We start from the raw sequence: 12,351 nt of genomic DNA on the forward strand, positions 1-12,351 counted from the left end.
TCCCAAGAGAGAATAAACACTCATAAAATGGTAGCTCTTCTCATTATGATATAAGCTTTGAATTAGGACCTTTAATCTGGCAGGTGGGTGCTGGGCAAACTGGCACAAGGTGGTGAGCAGAGCAGAGAAGCTCAGCAGGTGACCACTGCAGCAGTCCTAGCAAGAGACAGGGTGTCCTTCCACTAACCCAACTGTTGTGGAGACAGAGGTGGAAGGGGTGAAGTGGGCAAAGCATTATGGGGGTCCAGTTAAGAAAAATAGTGATGAAATGGAGAGTGGTGGGGAGAAAAGGGAAAGAGGAGGGTCTGTAGATCCTAAGCTGGAGCGCCGTGAGAAGAGTGAGGCCACTCAGTGTCATTTCAGAATCAGAAAAATGAGATGTTAGAAGAGCGAAAAGCCGGCCTGGGTCAAGCCTGAACAAGGATGAGCTGGATTCCAGGCCATCCCCACCATGTCCCAAAACACTGATATCACAACCCCTCTGGGCAGACCAATCTCAGCCCAAGTTGTAAAGTGCTGACTCCTTCTACTGCTTCCAGGAGCGTGCGTCTGACCGGGCGGAAGAGAGCATCCCGTTCTCCCAGCCACAGGCATTGCTTCAAGAGGATGTGAGCCCACAGGCCAATTAAACTCAATCTCCATAGTTGATTGACACTCTTGGGAAACAGGCACTCTTTCCACTGAAACTCCTAAACTGCTAAGAAATAACCCTGGAGCTGGTCCAGACAATCTTTTCATTTGCCTGAAAATGAAGACAACATAGAGGAAATCTGAGATGAAAGATCAAGTTCCAATGACAGACCTCCTTTGAACCTAGAATTCATCCAAGCACGAAACCAACAATTCCATGTTTTACTTAATTAAGTTTGACTTGGTTTGCAGTCAATTACAAACAAGAGATTTTGATAAACATAGTTTGGAGGTAACATGCTGAACAGTTTTAACTGTTGCTTCCCAAATAATTATACAGCCTTTCTTTTCAGAGTCAAGGAAGGTATTAAGCTAAGTCAAGGGGAGGACTGACTCCCCTGACTTCCAGTCAAGGCTCTTGAGACAGGAAATTTTTCCTGATACAGCAGAAACTACTCAGTTGATACTATCTACCATTTTAAGTGATCTCAGCAGAGTCATGCAAACTTCCAGGCCACCTCCTGCTTTCCTAGACTTTGGTCCACTCCTCGTGCTGTCCCTGTACTTCAGCTTCTGTTCTCTCTTCCGCTCCTCTAATGGGTGCTCCGTGGTCTCGCCATCTTGGTTTGCCCTGATTTTGTACACTAAGCTAGGATCTCCCTGACAGCTCACGCTGCTTCTTCACCGAGGAAAGAGTGTTAGACAGGCTCAAAGACTGAATTAAAGTTAACAAGAGCTAACATTTTAGAGCACTCAACAACATGCCGGGAACTGTGCAGAAAGCAGTGGTTCTCGAAGTGTGGCCCTTGGACCAGCATCACTGTATCATCTGGGAACTTGTTAGAAATTCAAATTATCTCTCCCCACCCAAGAGCTACTGAATCTGACACTCTGGGGGTGGGGCTCAGCCTTCTGGGGGATTTTAGCAACACCCCCTCACCCCCCTGCCAGTGATTCTGACACACACTCTTTGAAAACCATTGGCTTAAAGTGTTATTTGGATTATCTTTTTCAACCCTTTTTATTGACCCCCAGGGTAGGACAGTTATCCCCATTTTATGGATGAAGAAACTCAGAGAGATTAGGACATTTGCTCTTACTGCTAGTGAGTGGTAGAGCTGGGTTCGAACCCAGGCAGCCTGACCCACAAACCTCTTCAGAGCTCCCCAGCAAGGGTGGACAGAGCCACTCAGCAACCTTATTCCCAGGCGGAGCGCCGGGCTCACGTTCCAGTGGGCTGGCAGAAATGCTACCTCAGATTGGCACGTCCTGTTGTCTTTTTGCTGATTCCTAGCGAAACTTAGGACACATTTCTCAATCTCCAGAACTTTCCACTTAAAAATGTTTTTTGGAAAAAAAAAGGCAGCCACAGAACAGAATCCCAAGTAATCCTCAACTCAGGTCCACTGGGGTCCTAGAGAAGGCTCAGCGTGACGAGGAATATTCGTGATCATCAGCTTGCAACCTCTCCTCTTGAAAGCCACCTCCCCTTCTAAGTTCCTCTTCTCTGTGCACTGCATCTCTTCCCAGTTAATACTGTGTGGTTACAGATGCCACTTCGCTTGCAGTGATTTATAAGCCATCGCTAATGTTCAGTTGTAATTTCCCATTTCAGACGCGAAAATGGCTCATAACATTCACCACAAGGGCCTCTCTACAATGATATATAATTTAAAAATTAACACAAGGACAGAGGAGACTCTGCATTTTTGAACTAGGAACTTAGAGATTCAGAGGTTAAAACTTGATAAGGTGAGCTCAAGGAATTAGATGCGTTATTAAAGCAAATGTCTCTGTTCCTGACTTCAGAGCTTTTCCTAGCATCTTCCAGTTCACTTGGACTTGTCAAAGCGCAAGCCCACAAATGGTATATTTATATTAGGGTATTTTCCCCCCATTGTTAGGAACATTCTCTAATTCCTGACACAGACCTTTCCGATATAAACCATGCTGTCTGAAAGCAAGCAAAGCAGAAAAACAATCAATGCTAGATTTCCAGCAGGGGCTAAACAGACCTGAACAGCAAGACCAACATGACCTTGTGGCGATTCTCTGGGGGAAAACCCGTGGCTGCATTGACAGTATCATTGGCTCTGGCTGGAGATGGACCCAGAAGACTCTGGAAAGTAGACTATGCAGTATGCCCATCTCCAGGGATGGGGATATTGACAGGGACAGAGGTAGGAACGAAAAACAGACAGGGAAAGAGAAAGTGAGCTGGTGCAAGAAGAAGAGATAGGGTACTGCTTCTGTACGTGTAACACTAGAAACACCTCGGTGTTTGTATTGGTTCAACCGTTCGTGGCCTTGTGACCGAATCGTTTCCCGGTCTGCTACAGCATCAAGTGGTTACAATTGTGGATTGCAAATTTATTGACATTTGACATCTACATCAGCCCTCCTCTGATCAACAGACCTCTCTGCCACCAAACTGAATAATTACAGAAGATTTCAGCAGTCACGGGGATGCCAAAAAGGTCATTAAATCATCTTGAAGAAACAACGTGTTCCTCCATCTCATCTTGCCAGTAAATCTTCCGTTGAAGTCGGGACCACCTAGTGTTGACGCGCAGAGGAGGGGGCTGAATTACAGAATGGAGAAAGGAATTAAATTAGGGCTGAAAAATAGGAAGGCCAGCACAGCAGGGACCTTTCACTTTGTGTTTCGTAATTCCTAGAGAAGCATAAAAGTAGTGGTTTACTTTTATCAGATGGATTCATCTAGGCAAACAGGCAGTAATGGCAAGCTTGGGAGTTGAGGGGGGTCCAGGGGAGATATGGGAGGAGCAGCTGTACCCAGGTCCTCTGAAGCCCACTCAGGACCCCATGATACGAAGTCTTTAGGATTTGTCCTGATGCCCCCCAGGTCTTCTTCGTCTGACATCCTTTCTCCTTCCTTGACAAGCACGGCTCTGAGGGGCCCGGAACACCCTTGGCCTCGCTAATTCTGCTCCATGCTCGCTGTCTCTGGTGGCAGTCCAGATGCCACCAGCTTTCCCCTCGCTTTCCCACAGCCCCCTTGCTGGCCCCCCCCCCTTCTCTCCTATCCCTCTCATCCCTTCCGCATGGCAGTCGGACTGATCTTCTCAAAGACAAAGTAGAACACACCCCTCGCCTGTCTAACCCCCTCTGATGGCCTCCCGTTGGGCTTAGGGAAAAAAGTCCAAAGTTCTGAGGATGTTCTATCAAGTCCTACCTTGTTTCGTGCCTCCTTGCCCACCCCTGGGTCATGTCCCAGCCCTCAAGCCCCAGCTGTCAACACTCCACCTTTCTCTGAATCAGACACACCAACCCCTCTTCCTGCTTTCCTGTCTGGGATGCTCTGCCCTCAATTTGTCTCGTGTCCAGCTCCTTCTCATCTCCTTCCCCTGACCACCCCCCCGCCCCCTTACTTAAAGTAGGGGGCCCCATCCTAGGCCCACACACTGCCCTGTGTTTCCTCAGCAACCCCTCATTCTAAGAAATGACTGACTTTTATTTTTGTGCTCAGTAAATGTTAGCCATTAAGATTATTATCAACCCGGGTCCTTTGACTAAGATGCAAGGTCTGGGCTTCTCTTACCCTCAGGGGGAGCTCAGCACTTAGGACATGCTTGGTGCCGGGCAGGTTCTTCCAGGGGATGGATGGATGGGTGACTGAATGAAGGTCCCTGATGCTCCTGCCACAAAAGAACGCAGAACTTAGCCCAGATGCACAAGCCTCGTGGCAGGGTCTGTCCTCTGGACAAACCGTCTTTACAGTGGGCTGGGAATATTTCTGGCTTCCGTTTACTTTTCTGGGCTGTGCAAAGCCTGAAGATTTCTTCCCATTGGGATTCCACTGTGTGCTGGGCACGGTGCTGAGGGTTTCACATGCTTCATCTATTTACCTGCCTCTCTGAGGGGTGACACGGGCATTACTGTCATTTCACACTGGGGGATGCCCAAGGGTCCCTCAGCTCCGATCACCTCCTAGATACCCACTTTTCCCTCCATCCTCTACTCGTTCCCTCCTTCCTTTCTTTCTCCCTGCCTCCCTTCCTCCCTCCTTTCCTTCCTTTTCTCCCCAACACTTATAGAGTCTGTGTATAATGAGCTAATGAGAAGCAGCCCCGCCCCCCTGGAGCTTAGAGGCGGGCCCCAGCTTCGTGTCCGCTGTAAACAGGGGGCTCCGGTGAAAGTCCACGGCCCCACCCCTTGCCAGCCCTACAGAGCCAACGTCAGGGAAACAACGTTGCAACATTTCAATAAAGCAAAGCTTTCTCGAGCGTCTGTCTCTCTGAGGCTCACTAGACGAAGTTTATACACCCACGTGGAAGGCGTGGTCTGCCTCGCCTCCAGCCCCCGCCGCCTGCTCGGCCTCCTGTCTCTCCACCTTATCCGCAAGCCGCAAGCCCGGCTCCAAGCACGCTGGCGCGCATTTTCTGCCATGAACACACACTCTCTCTGGCTGGCAAGGCTTCCCTCTGGCCGTTCCTTCTTTCCACGGGACCCTCCCCCTTCTTCTCCACCTGGCAGGCTCCGCATCGCCCCAGACCCAGCCCAGAGCTCTGCTCGTGGCCAGACCTCCTTCCACCCTCGGGGCTCCGCCGGCCCAGTGCCTTCCCGGTGGCCGCGCTGAGCTCCCCGGTAGCCTTGGCCGCGCCGACTTTCTTCTGCGACCGTCAGCTCCGGTCTCCGTGCCGCTCCCCACGCCGCCTCGTCCCCGCACCAGCCACAGCCCCCAACATGTAGCAGGCGTTTCCTCTTCATTGACTGTTTCCATATCTGCCTTTCCCCAGTGGAGGGCCCCGAGACAGGACGTGGGACTTGGCTCCAGCACATTCTAATTGCCGTGGCTGCTGTTACGATTCCATTTGTTAGACTCATTTGCCCAACCTCCATTCTAGGAGGGCTGTATTTTTTTTTTTTTTTGCTGTACGCGGGCCTCTCCCGTTGCGGAGCACAGGCTCCGGACGCGCAGGTTCAGCGGCCATGGCTCACGGGCCCAGTCGCTCCATGGCGTGCGGGATCTTCCCGGACCGGGGCACGAACCCGCGTCCCCTGCATCGGCAGGCGGACTCTCAACCACTGCGCCACCAGGGAAGCCCAGGAGTGCTGTATTTTAACACTGATGGGAGATGCTCTCTTTAATTCTATGTGTCCCATACTGTACTAGGGGGACACTTAGTAGGTTTTAAAAGTTGTTATAACAGGATGTGAGGCCAGCCTACATGCGGCCAGTTGGTAGAAGAGGCGGCTGAGGGTCAGAGAGGTGAGGTGACCTGCCCCAGGTCTCTCAGCTAAGAAGTGGAGACCCGGCCCCAAGGCCCGGCCTCAGCAGTTCCAGGGCCCGCGTTCCTCTGCCATAGGCTTCCTTCACGGGATTTTTAGACACATCAGGAAGACTCTGTCTCGTGACAGGCCTTCCCTCCACGTCCAAAGTCCCCTCACTTTTCATCTTCCTGCATTTCTAGGCTGATGAGGTCCCGATTGGTCTTTGACTTCTAAGCCAGAGCAAACACTATCTAATAAGGACCCGTCTCCATGGTTATCGCACACCAGAGAATCCACAGGAAGGCAGCAAAGGGGGAAGTGGAAGCTACAGCAAATGGGGGGAAGGAGGGAGAAATAAACAATTAAACATGACAAAATCCTCTTGTGCACAAAAATAGAATTACCTGACTGTGAAATCGAGTAATGTAGCATTGAAAATAACATAACCTGAAACATCATTTTTTTCCTCCATAGATGAAAAAATACCAGATAAAACCATGCACGTTGAAAGTGCCAATTTTCTGGAGGTCCTGAGTGGTAGAAGTTGTCTGTGTCAAAGATTTGAGCTTTTGAGATATTTAAAAAATTTTTTTTTTTTTTGCCCATTCATCTTCTCTCCCATGCAAGTAACTTGTGGACGGGGTTCACATCTCACACTTTGGTGTAGCACCCAATAGAATTTAAGCCAGGGGATACCAGAAAGGTGATGGGAGAACTTTTGTCCAGAATTCCAGCTTGAGGTAGACAGTCATTTGCCCACACGTGATTTCCAGATCTGCCACTTATTAGCCGTGAGAGCCTGATCACTTCCCCTCTCCAAGGGCTGGTTTCTTCCCTTGTAGCCTAGGCATAATCACAGTTCTTTCTTTATAGAGTTTAGGGTTAAAATTAATTGAGATAGGGGCTTCCCTGGTGGCGCAGTGGATGAGAGTCCGCCTGCCGATGCAGGGGACACGGGTTCGTGCCCCGGTCCGGGAGGATCCCATGTGCCGCGGAGCGGCTGGGCCCGTGGGCCATGGCCGCTGAGCCTGCGCGTCCGGAGCCTGTGCTCCGCAACGGGAGAGGCCACAGCAGTGAGAGGCCCGCGGACCGCCAAAAAAAAAAAAATTAATTGAGATAGGGGCTTCCTGGTGGTGCAGTGGTTGAGAGTCCGCCTGCCGATGCAGGGGACACGGGTTCGTGCCCCGGTCCGGGAGGATCCCATGTGCCGCGGAGCGGCTGGGCCCGTGGGCCATGGCCGCTGAGCCTGCGCGTCCGGAGCCTGTGCTCCGCAACGGGAGAGGCCACAGCAGTGAGAGGCCCGCGGACCGCCAAAAAAAAAAAAATTAATTGAGATAGGGGCTTCCTGGTGGTGCAGTGGTTGAGAGTCCGCCTGCCGATGCAGGGGACACGGGTTCGTGCCCCGGTCCGGGAGGATCCCATGTGCCGCGGAGCGGCTGGGCCCGTGGGCCATGGCCGCTGAGCCTGCGCGTCCGGAGCCTGTGCTCCGCAACGGGAGAGGCCACAGCAGTGAGAGGCCCGCGGACCGCCAAAAAAAAAAAAATTAATTGAGATAGGGGCTTCCTGGTGGTGCAGTGGTTGAGAGTCCGCCTGCCGATGCAGGGGACACGGGTTCGTGCCCCGGTCCGGGAGGATCCCATGTGCCGCGGAGCGGCTGGGCCCGTGGGCCATGGCCGCTGAGCCTGCGCGTCCGGAGCCTGTGCTCCGCAACGGGAGAGGCCACAGCAGTGAGAGGCCCGCGGACCGCCAAAAAAAAAAAAATTAATTGAGATAGGGGCTTCCTGGTGGTGCAGTGGTTGAGAGTCCGCCTGCCGATGCAGGGGACACGGGTTCGTGCCCCGGTCCGGGAGGATCCCATGTGCCGCGGAGCGGCTGGGCCCGTGGGCCATGGCCGCTGAGCCTGCGCGTCCGGAGCCTGTGCTCCGCAACGGGAGAGGCCACAGCAGTGAGAGGCCCGCGTACCGCCAAAAAAAAAAAAATTAATTGAGATAATATACATAAAGGGCCTCGCACAATAGCTGGGATGCTGTAAACGCTCAAGAAATGTTAATCCTCTGTCAATATCCATCAGTGACAACAAGGACAATAGTGATAGCGGACACTGTGCCAGCCACTGATTTTAGCTTTCTTTGACCCCATTAATCAACGTCGTCATCATCATCAACATCATCATTTGCATCAAAATGCACAGAAGACCAACGCAGATCTTCCTAAGCATGGCACAGCCACCAGGGATGCTGGACTGTAGCAAACGAAAATGTTCAAGGTAGATGATGTCAGGGAGAGAAAGGGGGCGTCAGAGGGGAAGACATGCAGGTCAACGGTACATTGCATCCTTTCCCAGGGCCACCCAAACACCACCCAATCTTACTGCTTCCCCCTCAAAGCTGTTTTAGTTACATCGGTCCTAGCAGTCTCTCCTTATTTCTTTAAATCAAATGGCACAATCCACCCCCATCTTGATTTAAGCCTTAAGCAAACCCAAGAGGATTTTTTTGAGGTAGGCGATCAAGGTGGGGTACAGAGAGAGGAGGGTGATGTTCGTCAAGCCCTCGCTCTGTGGGCCAGGCCCAGCGCTGAGCACTGCCCGTCATGTGCACTGTTTTCCCTAACCCTGGACACAAGCTGAGAAAGGAGAAAGGGAGCTGCACTGCCCGCCACCCTGTCTGTGCCAGCCTCTCTCATCAACCTGCACGGAGATTATTTTTTCAGGTTTTCACAGCACTGCTGGAGGACTAGCCCAGTAGAAGGGCCCTCTGTGCCGAAATATAGCATATGCTTCCTGCCAGTGAGAAAAACAAAGAAATAAAGACTATTCCAGGAAAAACAACCGCCGCCACTTTTCCACAGCACCCTGGACTCATGGGCTTTGGGAAGTGAATGTGCGCAACGCAAAGTTCTCTAAAGCCCCCAAATGTGACATGTGCCTTGGGCTCCTGGCATCCTTTCTTCCTGCCAGGTGAGCCTGGGGTAGCATTGACACTGGATTTAATAGGAGAACATGACATGCAGTGATTTTCAACAAACACCTGTTCTTTCAGAGGAAGAGTCAGGAAAGAACGCACAGCACACCAAATCCTCTTCTATTTTGGTACCCTTTATGCATTCCGTTATCTCCGTGGCCTACATATCATTTAACAAACTGCCCTGCGATTCTTGCAGGGCGTGGCGTCGTGACTGATTTAAAATCCCCGCATTGCTAAAACTGCATTGTTCTTCATCAAGTTGAGTCATTTTTATGTGAAGTGTCAAGCTCCCTAACAAATAACTCCTGCCAGACAAATCAAGTTCCTCGTCTTAGAGCCACGGCTAAATAGTTTATAGCTTTAATCTGCTCACCGAGGTGTGCAGTCTATGGCAGTAATTATAAATGCAAGGAGAAATTATAGCTGAATGCTTTAACTGCATCAGGAGCCGTTTGATGAACAATCATGAGTGCCTGCTCATTTCCAACAATAGAGGGCAAGTTGGTGTCAATGCATTAGAAAGATTTCAGTTCTGCATGGCTTTTTCTCTCATTTACCATGGAATGTCACTTGTCTCCTATAAAGTAGAAAAAAAACCACCGTGGAACGCTTTAAACTTGATCGTTAAAAAAAAAGACAAAGAGAAATGCAGGAGAAAACTGTTTATCATGATGACTTCTGGGTTTGTTTCATTTTTTTTTTTCTGTTTTGTTTGGCGGGCAGGTTCAGTTTCAAATTAGTTCGGTGAAGGTAACTGCTTGTTTACTTACTAGGGGCCTAAAAAAAACCCAACCTCAAGCCATTTTCGAAAAATCTTTACAGAGAAAGACTTCTTTCAAGGAAGGGCAAGTTCAAATTCCGCCCAGGCAGAGGCCCTGTGATTGGTGTGTGTCTCTCAACTAGATCCTGCTCGCCATCTGTATCTACCTAAGCTAATGACACAATTTAGCTCTATTTTCCTCTCCTCACTTTTGCAGAAAGACGTTTTTAATTTCGCTGAAGAATTACACAAATGTATTTTAAAGACATAAATCCATATAAAAAATATGAGCTAATTAAAACATTGCACTCCCTGTCGCTCATGGATTTTCAATTTAGCGAAAGAAAAAAGAATTGCATCTGGTTAAATGAAAAGATGATACTGACGGCAGATTGGAGTAAATGAAAAATAATGTTACTCTATATTAAAGCACCAAATTGTACCCGTCAGGATTTGAGCATTCGGAAGTCCAAATGAGGGGGAAAGTGCAACGGAGACGGAGACGCATTGATGCAAAAGAGGGGTTAAGCCAGATCTCTCGGGTGACATGAAAACGTGAAAAGAGGTGACACATTTGTTTCTCGCTGCGTTAGAAATGCCGCGGTCTCATGGTCAAACGCCCTGTTTCCAAATTCTCATTTTGCTCCCCCAAAATTAGAGTCCGGATGAGGATTAAAAAATTCTCACACATCTATCTTCCCTGGAATTTGGGTCATTTCTTGGTGAGATGCTCTACGGTAATTGTATGATCACCTGACTGAACGAGGAAATTACAATGAAGAGAGCGAGGATGCATTGCTTCTTCCCCCAGGTCAGTCCCAGGCCCCTGAGTTGTGGTGTTTGATTTGTAGCTGGAGCCTCCCAGAGGCCAAGGAGCCCTTATCACCTCCCCACCCTTACACCACATTTTATAGACTTTTTTTCTGAGCTGTTGGATGTATTCCTGGCCGTGGGTAGCACCTGGACACCATCAGGCAAGACGGAGGAGAAGCCAAGAGGCAGAAGAAACTTGATGAGCGTTGGGCAGTCCTGGGTTCGAATCCCACCTCGATGCGCCCTGTGTGCTCTGAGACAAGTCAAGGAAGCCCTTGAGCTTTCTGCAAAATCAGGATGATCTGAATACCCGTGCCTGACTCATAGAAAGAGGCCAAGAGGCGGTAGTTTTGCTGTCATTGCTATCATTATAATTAAATGGTAGGTCAGGGTTTCCTTGGGGCACATGCTTAGTATTAAACAGCTCAACCTGGGAACACTGTGTAAGTTCTATACACTTCAGGCGACACAGAAGAACACGGTGTGGGCCTGTAGGCACTGCCTAGAACTAACTCTTCTTGTGAACCTCCTAAGAGCCAGGTTTCACGGAAAAGAATTTCGTACGTTTACTTAATTCTCACAACTTTTCTGTGAGGGGAGAATGATGTCCACGTTTTCTAGACACAGAAGTGAGGCATATCTAAGAGACAGTGGGTGAGTTAGGGTTTGAACCCAGGCCTGCAGGACTCGGCAGCCCTGACGTCACACTGCCCCTGGTACCACCGTTCCCCTCCTCGGCTTCCCCCAGGACTGGCCAGATGCCCTCCTGTGTGCTCCTTTCAGCGTCTACCCCAGAGCTGCCCGTCTCTGTGTCTCCCACGAGCCTCCAAGGCAGACCCTTGTCCTGGTCACTGGCTTATTCCCTGGGATTAGCACAATGCTTGGCATGGAGTGATGGCTTTCTAGATGGGTGATAATGAATGAGTGAGGCTCAGAGATGGTGGGAATTTGAGAAATTCATGCAGAATCTCTCTGCTTCCATTTCCTCCCCTGTAACATGGCCAAATCAACCCTACTTCACAGGGCTGTTTGTGAGTATCAAGTGAAGTAATGTCTGTGATGTGCTTGCTGCAGCCCTGGCACATTTGGCTGGTATAATCAGCATGACTGTTGGTTCTCCATCACATAGTCTTTGCTAATAGAGTCCGGTACACAGTAAAATCACAGCCAATATTTGTCGAAAGATGAAAGAGAGGAGAGAAGACAGGAAGGAAGGAGGGAAGGAGGGAGGGAGGAAGGGAAGGAGGGAGGGGAAAAAAAAGAAAGGAAGGCAAGAAAGAATATTATTTGCTGGATAAGGCAAGGGTGATGCCTCTGATAGACATTAGTTAGTCCAGCCCATTTTGTTCTTCCCAGGCTGCCATATAACCCATGCTGTTAGGGTTGCCAGATTTAGCAAATAAAAATACAGAATGCCCAGTTAAATTTGAATCTCAGATAAACAATGAACGCTTTTTTTTAGTATAAATATGGCCCATGCAATATTTGGGACGTGCGTATTCTAAAAACTTATTTGTCATTTACCTGCAATTCTAATTTACCTGGACATCCTGTATTTTATCTGGGAACCTATGTGCTGTTCACCCCGAACGTGGGTTTTAGATTCATTCCCTCCATCAATTTCAAGGCTAGTTGTGCTGCTAAACTCGTACACTCTTGTACACTACATTACAGGGCAATGGCTATGATTTCAGGTCCTTATGCATTCTAGACTCATTGATTTTTTCTCTGTTTAATTTCTGTTATTCAAGTGCGTGTGGTTTTTAAAGGTATATACAAATATCTATTGAAATTGTTTTAGATTACTTATACCCTAAATGAGGGATGCACATTGCACATTTTCTAATTAATTTTTAATGAAAAGTTGCATTTAATATTTGGCAGAGAATTTTGTAGAACTTAAGACATATCTAAGAAAAGAAAGAAAATTCAGGTCAAAATTCTCAT

The sequence above is a fragment of the Neophocaena asiaeorientalis genome, unplaced genomic scaffold (genome assembly GCF_003031525.2).
Source record: "Neophocaena asiaeorientalis asiaeorientalis breed wild unplaced genomic scaffold, Neophocaena_asiaeorientalis_V1.1 scaffold606, whole genome shotgun sequence".
Classification (NCBI taxonomy): domain Eukaryota; kingdom Metazoa; phylum Chordata; class Mammalia; order Artiodactyla; family Phocoenidae; genus Neophocaena; species Neophocaena asiaeorientalis.